Source organism: Etheostoma spectabile, chromosome 5 (assembly GCF_008692095.1).
Source record: "Etheostoma spectabile isolate EspeVRDwgs_2016 chromosome 5, UIUC_Espe_1.0, whole genome shotgun sequence".
Lineage (NCBI taxonomy): Eukaryota > Metazoa > Chordata > Actinopteri > Perciformes > Percidae > Etheostoma > Etheostoma spectabile.
This window is the reverse complement of record NC_045737.1, coordinates 10,467,273-10,477,624: the sequence shown is the minus strand read 5'-3', so window position 1 is coordinate 10,477,624 and position 10,352 is coordinate 10,467,273. Positions and strand designations below refer to the sequence as shown.

Genomic DNA, 10,352 nt, shown 5'->3' with positions numbered 1-10,352 from the left:
CTGTGTTCTGTTTTTTTTTGTTGTTGTTGTAACAACGGCTATCCGAGCCAAGCCACACACAAATAAGGGAAGACAAAGAGAGATGCAGCAACAAAGCAAGTTTGCCAGTACACCAAAAAACCCCTTCTGCCCCCCCACCCCACCAACCCCTACCCCCCCCACCCCCCCCCTTACCCACTCTACTTGCATACACCTGTTTCAACGGTGTCAGGACGTTAGGTAACTGTGGTACTAGTTCAATCAACAGGCGTTGTATGGCCGCTTTGGGTGGACTCTTACGCCCCGCCGAACATCTTAGATACAGTACCGGAATGCTAACGAGCATTGGAAAGATCTCCCGACGTTTTTCTTTCCCCCTGGCCTAACAACGTTATTCTAAACACTGAAAGTTTTTTCAGTGGCGGCAAAGACTTCAGCAGCTTGTGTTAGCGTTGATGCTAACTAAAATTTATTTCTTGAAGGATATGTATCAGAAGACAATAGTGTGGAGTGCACTTTCATGATTTTAGATTCTTAAAATTTCTCAAAGGAGAGTTGTATGGCAATAAGGCTGCCACAATAAAAATATACATTCCATATACATATATATATTATTACATATTATTATCCTATATAGATACTGTTTCTATATATGATATTATCCTTACAATGTTATATATATAATAATATGGGGGATATTATATGATAAATAACACTGAAAACTCATTTTACGCGGTCCTAAAATTCGGTTTTGTCTCGTAACGGATTTTGGTCTGAATTTGATTGCGATTAATTTTATAGTATTTTATTGTATGTATGCGCCTATCGTATGTTATAGATTTTATAGTCCATCAATTGTTTATATGTATTTTGATACACTAAGCGTCCCAGAGGTCTGCAGGGCACACCCACACCTGCTGTCCAAGGATTGTGTTACTTGACAGTCCCGAAAGCCCATTCGCCCCGCTACCAGACTTCGGACAATATAAAAGGCTTGTATTATTATTGTAATTTTAATGTTGCCCCAGTCCACATCTGCATGGAATCGCTCAGCAATCAACTCCAGTTGAAAGGCTAGTTGGTCTCATTTTATTATTTTAAAGGGATTTCCGTTTTTAAAGGACTCTGACAGTTAAGGGCAGTCCTGGATGTACAAGGGTTTTAAATTGATTTAGGACCTGGTAGTTTTAGTGACCCTGTTGTTTGGAGTATGATTGGAATTAAGTATGTTATGTATTTTATCATGTAAGTGTTCTCGTCTGCACACTGTGCTGCTGCACACTTGCCATTTTGGACACTCTTGTAAAAAGAGATTTTTAGATGCATCAAGGATTGGTTTTTTTAGCCTGGCTGAAATACAGTTTTTGGAATCGATATGATATGATTATGAATTGTCCCCATCCATTCACAACACTACCAAATTTCACAGATTTGCTAATTCATTTCCGAAAAGTGTGCTGCGGTCATCGTGGACGCGCATTGCTGAACTAGCTCACCGCATGTTTTTTGTACTACAGGTAATCGCAGAGCTACTGCAAAAAGAGGTCACCAGACTCTATGAATATATCCTAACTCCCCCCCTCACACCCCACCGGCTAGCCGGGCCTTCCCTATCCAGCATCTGTTGAGATTACCTTGATGTACGTTGGGCCTTTTCGTACCCTCTGGTGATCCCCGGACACGGTGGTGACGACTCGATTAACTCTTTGATCCACCGTTTCCCTGCCACACCGCAGCCATGCTGGGTTTGGCTCTAAGATGTGGTGGCATTTACACCATCGCCAATGAAACAACCAACCTGCAAATACAGGTTCTTTGAGACACGGTGGCTACCGCAACCAACGGCCACCGGCTCACAGGCTGGGACCCCCGCGGGCAGGGCCAGATTGTTCACGCCGCCCTGGACTTTCCTTTCTCCCTTCCCCCTCCTGTGGCAACATTATATGAAACTTTTGGTTTTATGTTACAGGGAGGTAGTCAAGACCATCCGTCCAGCGTTGGACGTCCAAGGACAAGTCCAACAAGACAGGGAATAGTTGAGTTCAAGTAATAGACAGAGGCACAAACAAAAGGTCTCCTTTTCCCCTGATGTCTGAGAACTTAATGGACCGAGTCCAAAGAGGGTTGAGTCTGAGTCAAGGACGAGTCCAAAGAGGTTTGGTCTGAGTCAAGACCAAGTCGAAAAGGTTTGGAGTTTCAAGACAGACCGAGGCCAAAAAGGTTCGAGTCTGAGTCAAGACCCGAGTCCGGAAAGAATAAAGGTCTTTACCTGGCATGACTTCAGTATCAATGACAATCATTTGGGTTTCACTTCTTCTCCTACACATATATTACTCAAACATAAGAATCAGACACCCGCGGACTCGGTCAAGACCAAAAGCCATCACTTGGGCACAAGACACGTGGGACTGGGAACGAGCACAAGTAACGAGACCACTAGGAACAGCGGTTTGACCGTCCGTGACTCACAGCTCTTCCAGACTTCCGGACGCCGACTGCCTACTATAGACCTTGGTTAGACCCATTTTTTGTCTCCAAAGTCTGGCAAATGTAACCAAACACAAATATATAATATTAGACTTTTTTTAAGAAACCAAGCCCAATGCCCTTTAGCTTAAAAACGCACATCTTCAAGTGCACCTCTCTACTTTTTGTCGGCTAGAGACATCAGCGCCCTTAAATAACGAGGACACGGGGTTAAAAAGCGCATTTACACATTCCCAGGGACTGGCTGCGTTGGCATGCACGCCTCGTAGGAGAATCATACATAATTATCACACTTATAATGAGAAAGTTATGACCTATGTGTGTTACTTTTTTCAGATTGTCACATCCCAGTGGACCCAAACGTGAGGAAGTTAAACTCGTTAAAGCGAACTGTTCACGAGCGTTTAGTGCCAGTCCTGCCAGCGGAAGTCTTACATCGGACGGTCCCATCTTCACAACTAACAACCTCTCTGCTTTCACGGACAAGGTTGAGGACACCTTTTTCCCGCCCTTATGCATTGAGGTGACCTGTTATCTCAGATCAGAGAGGTAATAGTCCGTATACCACACTGTGTAAAATTAACTCTCGTTTCTCAACTGCTAAAGCCTCCCTCACAATTGTCGAAAAGTATATGTGATATCCCCTTCCGGTTTTGTTCTCAGTGCTCCGCATGCTTTGTCCACTGGTTTGTCATATACAATGTGCTTTTAATTCTCCCAAAAGAACAACATTGATTGATTCCCAAAACGCTCTTTGCAACAGTACAAATCTCCTACTTCACTTAATCTTGGGCCGTCTTACTGCAATTCTTAGAGCCTTGGGAGAACACAAATTAATTGAAGTGTTTTGGAAAGAGTACTTGAGGTTAAACAGTCTGATCAAGGTCCGGTCTTTGTGATGTATCTTCCTATCAATAAGCCCCATTTCCTAATGGTTAGCGCAATAAGTCTTAAGTGTTTCTGTCTCTAACTGAAAACACTAGTGTTTTATAATTCGTCCGGTTAACTGCCCCCCTGGTTTATTTTTTTTGACATATAATCTACCAACAAAATAACTGTAAACCTAAATTAATAAGTTAGTGTTACGTGAAGAGTTGAAAACGTAAAAAAAAAAAGAGTGACAAACATTGAAAAAAAAAAAAAAACATCAAAAGTTTTGAAAAAAAGGGACAAAAACGTAAGAAAAAGTTTAAAAAGTGACAAACACTGCGAAAAAGCATCAACAAAAGTGTGATTTTCAAATTTTGACAGGAAGGAAGACAACACAAGGGGTGTTGAGTAAAAGTCTGTAAGATCATACAAGAGAAAATGTTAGTTAAAGAATTTGAAGTAAAAGTATACGCGATGCTGCAGTGAAATCCTCCCACTGTGGAAAAGTGTGTTAAATGGATCCAAACAGTTGTTGTGATGGTCTAATAATTTCAACAGGACTTATAGCGTTATATCACCCCTGACATCGGCCGTTTCATTCATAATAAAACATCAGATCTTATAACTACATGGTGTTTTGAGTGCAGAAAGCTCATTTCTGTGAAAAAACCGGTAACTAAAAACTATCAGATGAAACGCAGAGTGGAGTTAAAAAGTAAAGTATTTTCTCTGAGATATGTTGAGTAGAAGTTGAAAGTGGCACGAAGGACAAGAAAGAAAGTACAAGTACCTCAACATTAGTAGTGTTAAGTACAGTACTGGAGTAAAGTTCTGAGTGTAAACGGCCTGTGGAAAGCTGTTGTAATACACTTCCAGATTAGGACGACATGGTGCAATGAGCCTGTAAATCCTATAAGAAAAGATGGAATTATTTATATGTTTGAATCCTTTTATTATTTTTTATACTTTTCATACTGTATGATGTGTACTATGACCTGTGGGTTGCAAATAAAGCTTAGTATTCACTCCTGGGACCCAGTCAGGTCACTGTTTTATAGCTATGACACATCCTGCTGCCACATTTAAAACATATAAATGCTGATATTAAATGCTGATATAAATGCTGATATCAATGTGTGCGGGACCCCCAGATCGGTGATTGGCCACATGCGGGTCGCTTACCTCAGTGATGAAGAAGCCTGGCGCTTTACCCTGTCAGGCAGAAAGGGATTAACGGCAGCCTCCTTTGTCTCACGTCCAATTCCAAACCTATCGGAAGTCCCGATTCGGCCTGGACATGGAAACTTACATTTACATTAACAGTACATCTTTTTAACCAACTGATTTTCGTATAATTATCATATAAGATCTTGCAATGCCGCTTAGATTGTACTATGAATTCTGGATGATGTATGCGGGTCTAGTGTCCTCACTGGTGGCGAGACAACTGTCGTTTGTCTATGACTCCACAAATCATCTCCTTGACAGAATAGAGGACGTGGGACTAGTGCATAGCGCTCCGTATCCTCTCATCAGCACGGTTCCAATTGGCCTTCCAGGTCTCCAGGTCACATTGGTTCCCTGAGGACCAGAGGCCAATTCACAAGAGACAACCGGGGCCTTTTTCAGTAAGATAGAATGCAACGAGGAGGGGCAGGAATCAGTCAGAAAATTGGTTAACCTAGAAACCAACTGTCTGTCCTGAAGGTCCCACAATTTGTTTTAGTTTAACGAGTAAACCTGTTTTCCAAAAACAAAGGTTTTTCTCCCTCGGGGGCCTTTGCCTTTCCGTTCCCTCCGGAACTGCCGAGATTAGGAAAGTGTATACGGATGTCATGGACACGAACTTTGGTCCCTGCGTCGACTCGTCATCCCCTGTGAAGACTGTCTTGTCATTTTTGATCCTTGTCTTTATTCATGCAGCAACAAGTAAACCCCATGTCACCCCGAAATCATTAAAACTTTAATTCAGTTTCGCATCAATCAATCCATCTTCATCCGCTATCCCGGCCTATCGGGCCTGCCGGGCCCCCGCCCGCAGCAGCCTACAGTAGGGCTCACCCAAAAATTCCACTTTCCAGAGCCACATCAACCAGATTCCGACTGGGGATAACGAGGCGTTCCCATGGCCAGGTTGGAGATATAAGTCTCTCCACCTAGTCCTGGGCCTCTCTCAGGGCACATCCCTCCCTAGCTGGAAGCTGCAATGGAACACCTCCATAGGGAGGGCCCCAGGAGACATCATTTACCAGCCATGACGACACACACCCTCATAACTGCTGCTCCTTGACTACCGCGAAGGAGCAGCGGCTATACTCAGAGCATCCTAGGAGACTGAGTCTTCCCCTCACCCTATCTCTAAGGGAGACGCCCAGCCCCCCGAATGAGGAACCAATTCGGGCCGCTGCTAATTCTAGTTTTGCAGCCTGTATATACTTTTTTTCAACAAAGGTCGTCTTGCGACACAACATTCCTCCATCAGACGGTGTAACAAGATACCACTTTTCAACAACATTCAATTCAGAAAGATATGTGACCAAAAAGCCAGGATTGTCTCATTTATCAGAGCCATTAACAGCGAAACAGTGGAACACAGCTTGTGAATGTTAGTCATTTCTCGGTTTTGTCTTGCTTGCCTCAGGTGTGCAGCGGCATGCCCGCGGACGTCCCGGCAACGTCCTGATGAACACAAGGTGAAGTGGGTGCGAGGCGGCCGAACAGTTGAGACCGGCAATATATTTACTATAATACTATTAACCTATCTATTCAAATATCTAGAATACCGCCTGCAGGGAATGTGAATTGACAATGAGGATTTCTCAATGGTCCGGGGACACCTTTAAGCAATGTGGCTTTGAGCTATATCTGTGGGAACAGAAATAGGAAAATTTAGAGAAATAGATAGCAGAGATAGATTAGAAGATAGCTAGAAGCATAGAGCCAGATAGATAGATAGATAGATCCAGCCTAGATGATAGATAGATAGATAGCCAGTAGATCGATAGATAGATAGACAGAGAGATGATGAGAGATTTAGATAGATAGAGAGAAGATAGATAGAAGCATAGACTAGGCTAGATAGATAGATAGAGAGATAGATAGATAGAGAGATGGACTGGCAGGGATGCGACTCGGCATGGATTACTGTATTCATCCGGATAGGAAAATAGGCATCCAGTATGCAATGACAACCAGTGTAAACAACAAAAAATCATACAAAGATAATCACACCATATATCACAATATAGCACACAGGTGCAGACCAAAGATATCACACAGTACACACAATAGCAACATTGTACACACAGATATCACACAAAATAACACAATATAACACATAGACCCACATATATCTAACTATATACTAAAACACGTATATCACACAGATTAGTTATATCAGGTACACAAAGGGACAAATCTTTAGGTACCACAAAGAGACACCACATAATGACTATATTTCATATAGCTCACACATATTAGGTATACGAACCAAATATATACATAGATAAACACCTTATTTTTTTTCTATAACTATACATACAACCATCTATCAGCACATAAAACCCACCATGGACACCCACACGTTACCAGACAATAGACACACATATATCCACATAAACAACATGGATACTACATATCCTACACATACTACTATACACATAATAACACACATATCCATCACATTTTTCATAACCACACATGTACACACCATATACACACATGTGCACCATATACACAATGTACAAACATATATCCACACAGATACAAACATGTACAAACCGGGAAACATGTACAATAAATAAGCCACACGAAACCACATATATCACAAGACCTACACATCACTGTACACAACATCTACACACATTTATATACACTCATGAACCACACACCATGACATTCTATATACCACATTATATCAACAATAAGAAAACATATATACAAAACACTGTATCCATACACTTACCTGAATATCACAAAGATTTCACACATAGATCACATTACATACACACATATCACAACACATCTACCTGCACACATATAGAACCACATATCATCACAAAATAAGTATCACCTTGCACATATAGACACATAACACATATATCACCACATATATCAACCTATTACCCAAAAATACAGTATATTGAACTATAGACACTTATCACATCATTATATATCACACATATGTCACACATACCCATGTATCTCACAATAACACACACATATACACACTTATACGTATAATAATTAACATAAATAACCCGTACAGAAAATGCTATTCATGGACCATGATAAGGGACGAGATACTATGTAGAATGTGTGTAATGAGCCATGAAAGTATCCATGGACTCAAATATTACTATGGCACATAAAAATATAAAACACAACCAATTCCAAAATTTGAATCTCGCTTGCAGCCTATTCCACCAAACACATGTTGGTGAATGATGCCATTTGTGGTCTTTGTGCGTCGTTTCCTTTGTGTTCCTTGACCCACCCCCGGCTGTCTGGTGTTTGGGGGGTGGGGGGGGGTCTAGACGCTGGCCGGGCGGCCCATACTCCTCCCCCATGCTGGCACGAGTGATGAGACGGGCTTGGAACACGTCCAAAGTTCATGTACGACCCAGACCGGATACACGATAACCCTCACGTTTGAGGAGGTTTTCACGACTGGCCACGCTGGGAGGGAAGACAAGGTAAGAGAAAATTGTAAAGATAATGGCTACGTAGCATGAACACGTTGGTTGGGGGACGGGACGTTTTGAAGCCCGAGTTAGGTGATGCGGGCGCTAGCATCTGGTTCTTTCCGACCAGACGGATTACCTGTACCCTATACCTGACCTATGGATACTGGGGCCATGCATCTGAAGATATCAGCGGTGAATGACAAAAGACAGTGAGCTAGCTGTGCGATGGTTTAGATGGATGAACGTTGTATATAGTCAAATATTGTTGTTGTACTTTACCTTCTTATATTTATATAATTATTAATTATTGCTATCATATTGTATGTTATGTGTCATTGTGTACGTATGTGACCTAATATGTTTCATGTTATATTATATTCGTGCTGTGGATATTGCTGCTGAATACGCTTAATTTCCCTTTTATTGGCGATCAATGAAAGATATCTTATCTATCTATCTATCTATCATAGTTGCGTTGGCATAATGCTTGAACAAGACATTTTACGGCAACCAAACAAAGTTTCCCAGTTAACTTTTGTGGTGATTGATACCAGGAAGTTCTCAGAACAAAACGGAGCAGGGGCCTAACGTACAAAATAGAAATGTAATTATTCACAATTGCGTTAGATTAAACATACTAGTAAAAAACACAGCAATACCAGCGCCAGCGGAAAAAGTTGGAGACTTTAACAAAGAGGAAAGAACCAAAGGGCAATGGAAACTGGCGCAATCACTTGATATAAATGCAAATTCCACTAGACATAACCAGTAGGTGTTAATATCGTTAGGACCCAATAAAACACACAAATAAAAGAACATATAACCAAAAATACCACTGCACACTTTAAAACTCAGACATTAATCCATGCAGGGACCATACTAAAAAACGGCAACACGGTTGCAAACCACAAAAGTTAAGCCAATAAGGGGTCTCTATAACGTACGTTCACAGCCTGTCAACCAGCCTAAGATTGCGGCCGGCGCCGTCAGCAATATTGCCACTTTACCCTTGCACGCGCACAATCTATCAAAAGAACAAAACAGACCAAACTAAAGAAGGAAAACTAAAATAAACAATCAAATGCCCGTACTTGTAAAGGTGCTTTCGTGGGGAAAAAACAATGACCAGACCAAATAGGACTTTGTAGCCTATAAAAAAAAAACACAGGTAAAAAATATTAAACCCCTTGTCGAAATTTTTAACAAAACATGCTATCATTTATAAAATGAGCGGACAGTCTTGCCGTACCTTCGAGTGCACTTAGGTTTATTCAGGCCGCGCATGATTAATGTCTTATGACCGTTACTAAATAAGGCGAAAAACAATCCACCTGAAAGTTTGTTACATGTTTGATCAAATTTAACGGCACAAAACATTATCATCAGTAACCTTCCTCCCAGATCACGCTCATCAAAACTGAAATGCTTGTGCCTGCAGCGATTCAGTGGGGACGTTCTAAAACCGCTTAACGTGGAACAAGGCTTGAACGTGGTTTAATGTACACAGAAAAACGACTCATCATCAACATATAATGGGGCCATATATTGTCATAAAACACTTAAAACCTGTCAAAAAAAACATCAACTCGAAACCAAAGATTATGAGAAGTTATATCACGATAACTTTTCTTCTTCATTGGTGTCTATGGCGAGAAGGACAAAGGCTGTCAACGGGTTTCCCCTAATGTACCTAAACATACGATCCTTTACTCACCATATTTTCTACCATTAATCCTCATAACCAGTGAAAACTGTCAAAAACCAGGGACCCAAAGTCATTATTACATGGCCGGTAGTGACCATAAGCGTATCTTTCATTAGGGTATTTTAAGGAAAAAGCTGAACGTGGAAAATAGCTTAACGTGGCTTAATGGACCTAAACATCGATTAATTATATCAATATTGCCTCTAACATAAATTGACTCTCAGAACCAGTGAAACTGTCCAAACATCTAACAAAAGTCCTTAGTTATGCCGGACGTGGAGCTATATAATATGGTGATGATTGACGTTGTTTAGGTACATAACACCACGTTAAGCCTTCCGTTAAGCGTTTAGAACGTCCATCCGTCTCATACACTCGCGATCCTTCATCGAACTGCGCGCCGAGAGAGAGAGAGAGAGAACGCGCATTACCTGTGTCCCTAAATAACCTCCGCCCTTCACAGGGCCACGACGTCACACCCATTACACTTTGATAGTGTGAAAACAAACAGTGAGAGGGTCAAAGTTTAAGATAAAAAACAAAGACAACAGCCAAAAACAAGTTGAGGTCTATTTTAATGTCCATGGCGTTAGCATGGTTAGCATCGCTAAGCCTCCGTCCTGACT

The 10,352-nt window shown here is 41.4% G+C and overlaps 2 protein-coding genes across 3 annotated transcripts in view; both read left to right on the top strand.

Annotated features, from left to right (window-relative positions):
• The window catches only part of si:ch211-214j8.12 (uncharacterized), a 49,376-nt gene that overhangs the window by 19,927 nt on the left and 19,097 nt on the right, over window positions 1–10,352 (top strand). The window lies entirely within an intron of this gene.
• The window catches only part of gda (guanine deaminase), a 68,150-nt gene that overhangs the window by 52,927 nt on the left and 4,871 nt on the right, over window positions 1–10,352 (top strand). The gene's annotated exons all lie outside the window — the stretch shown is intronic.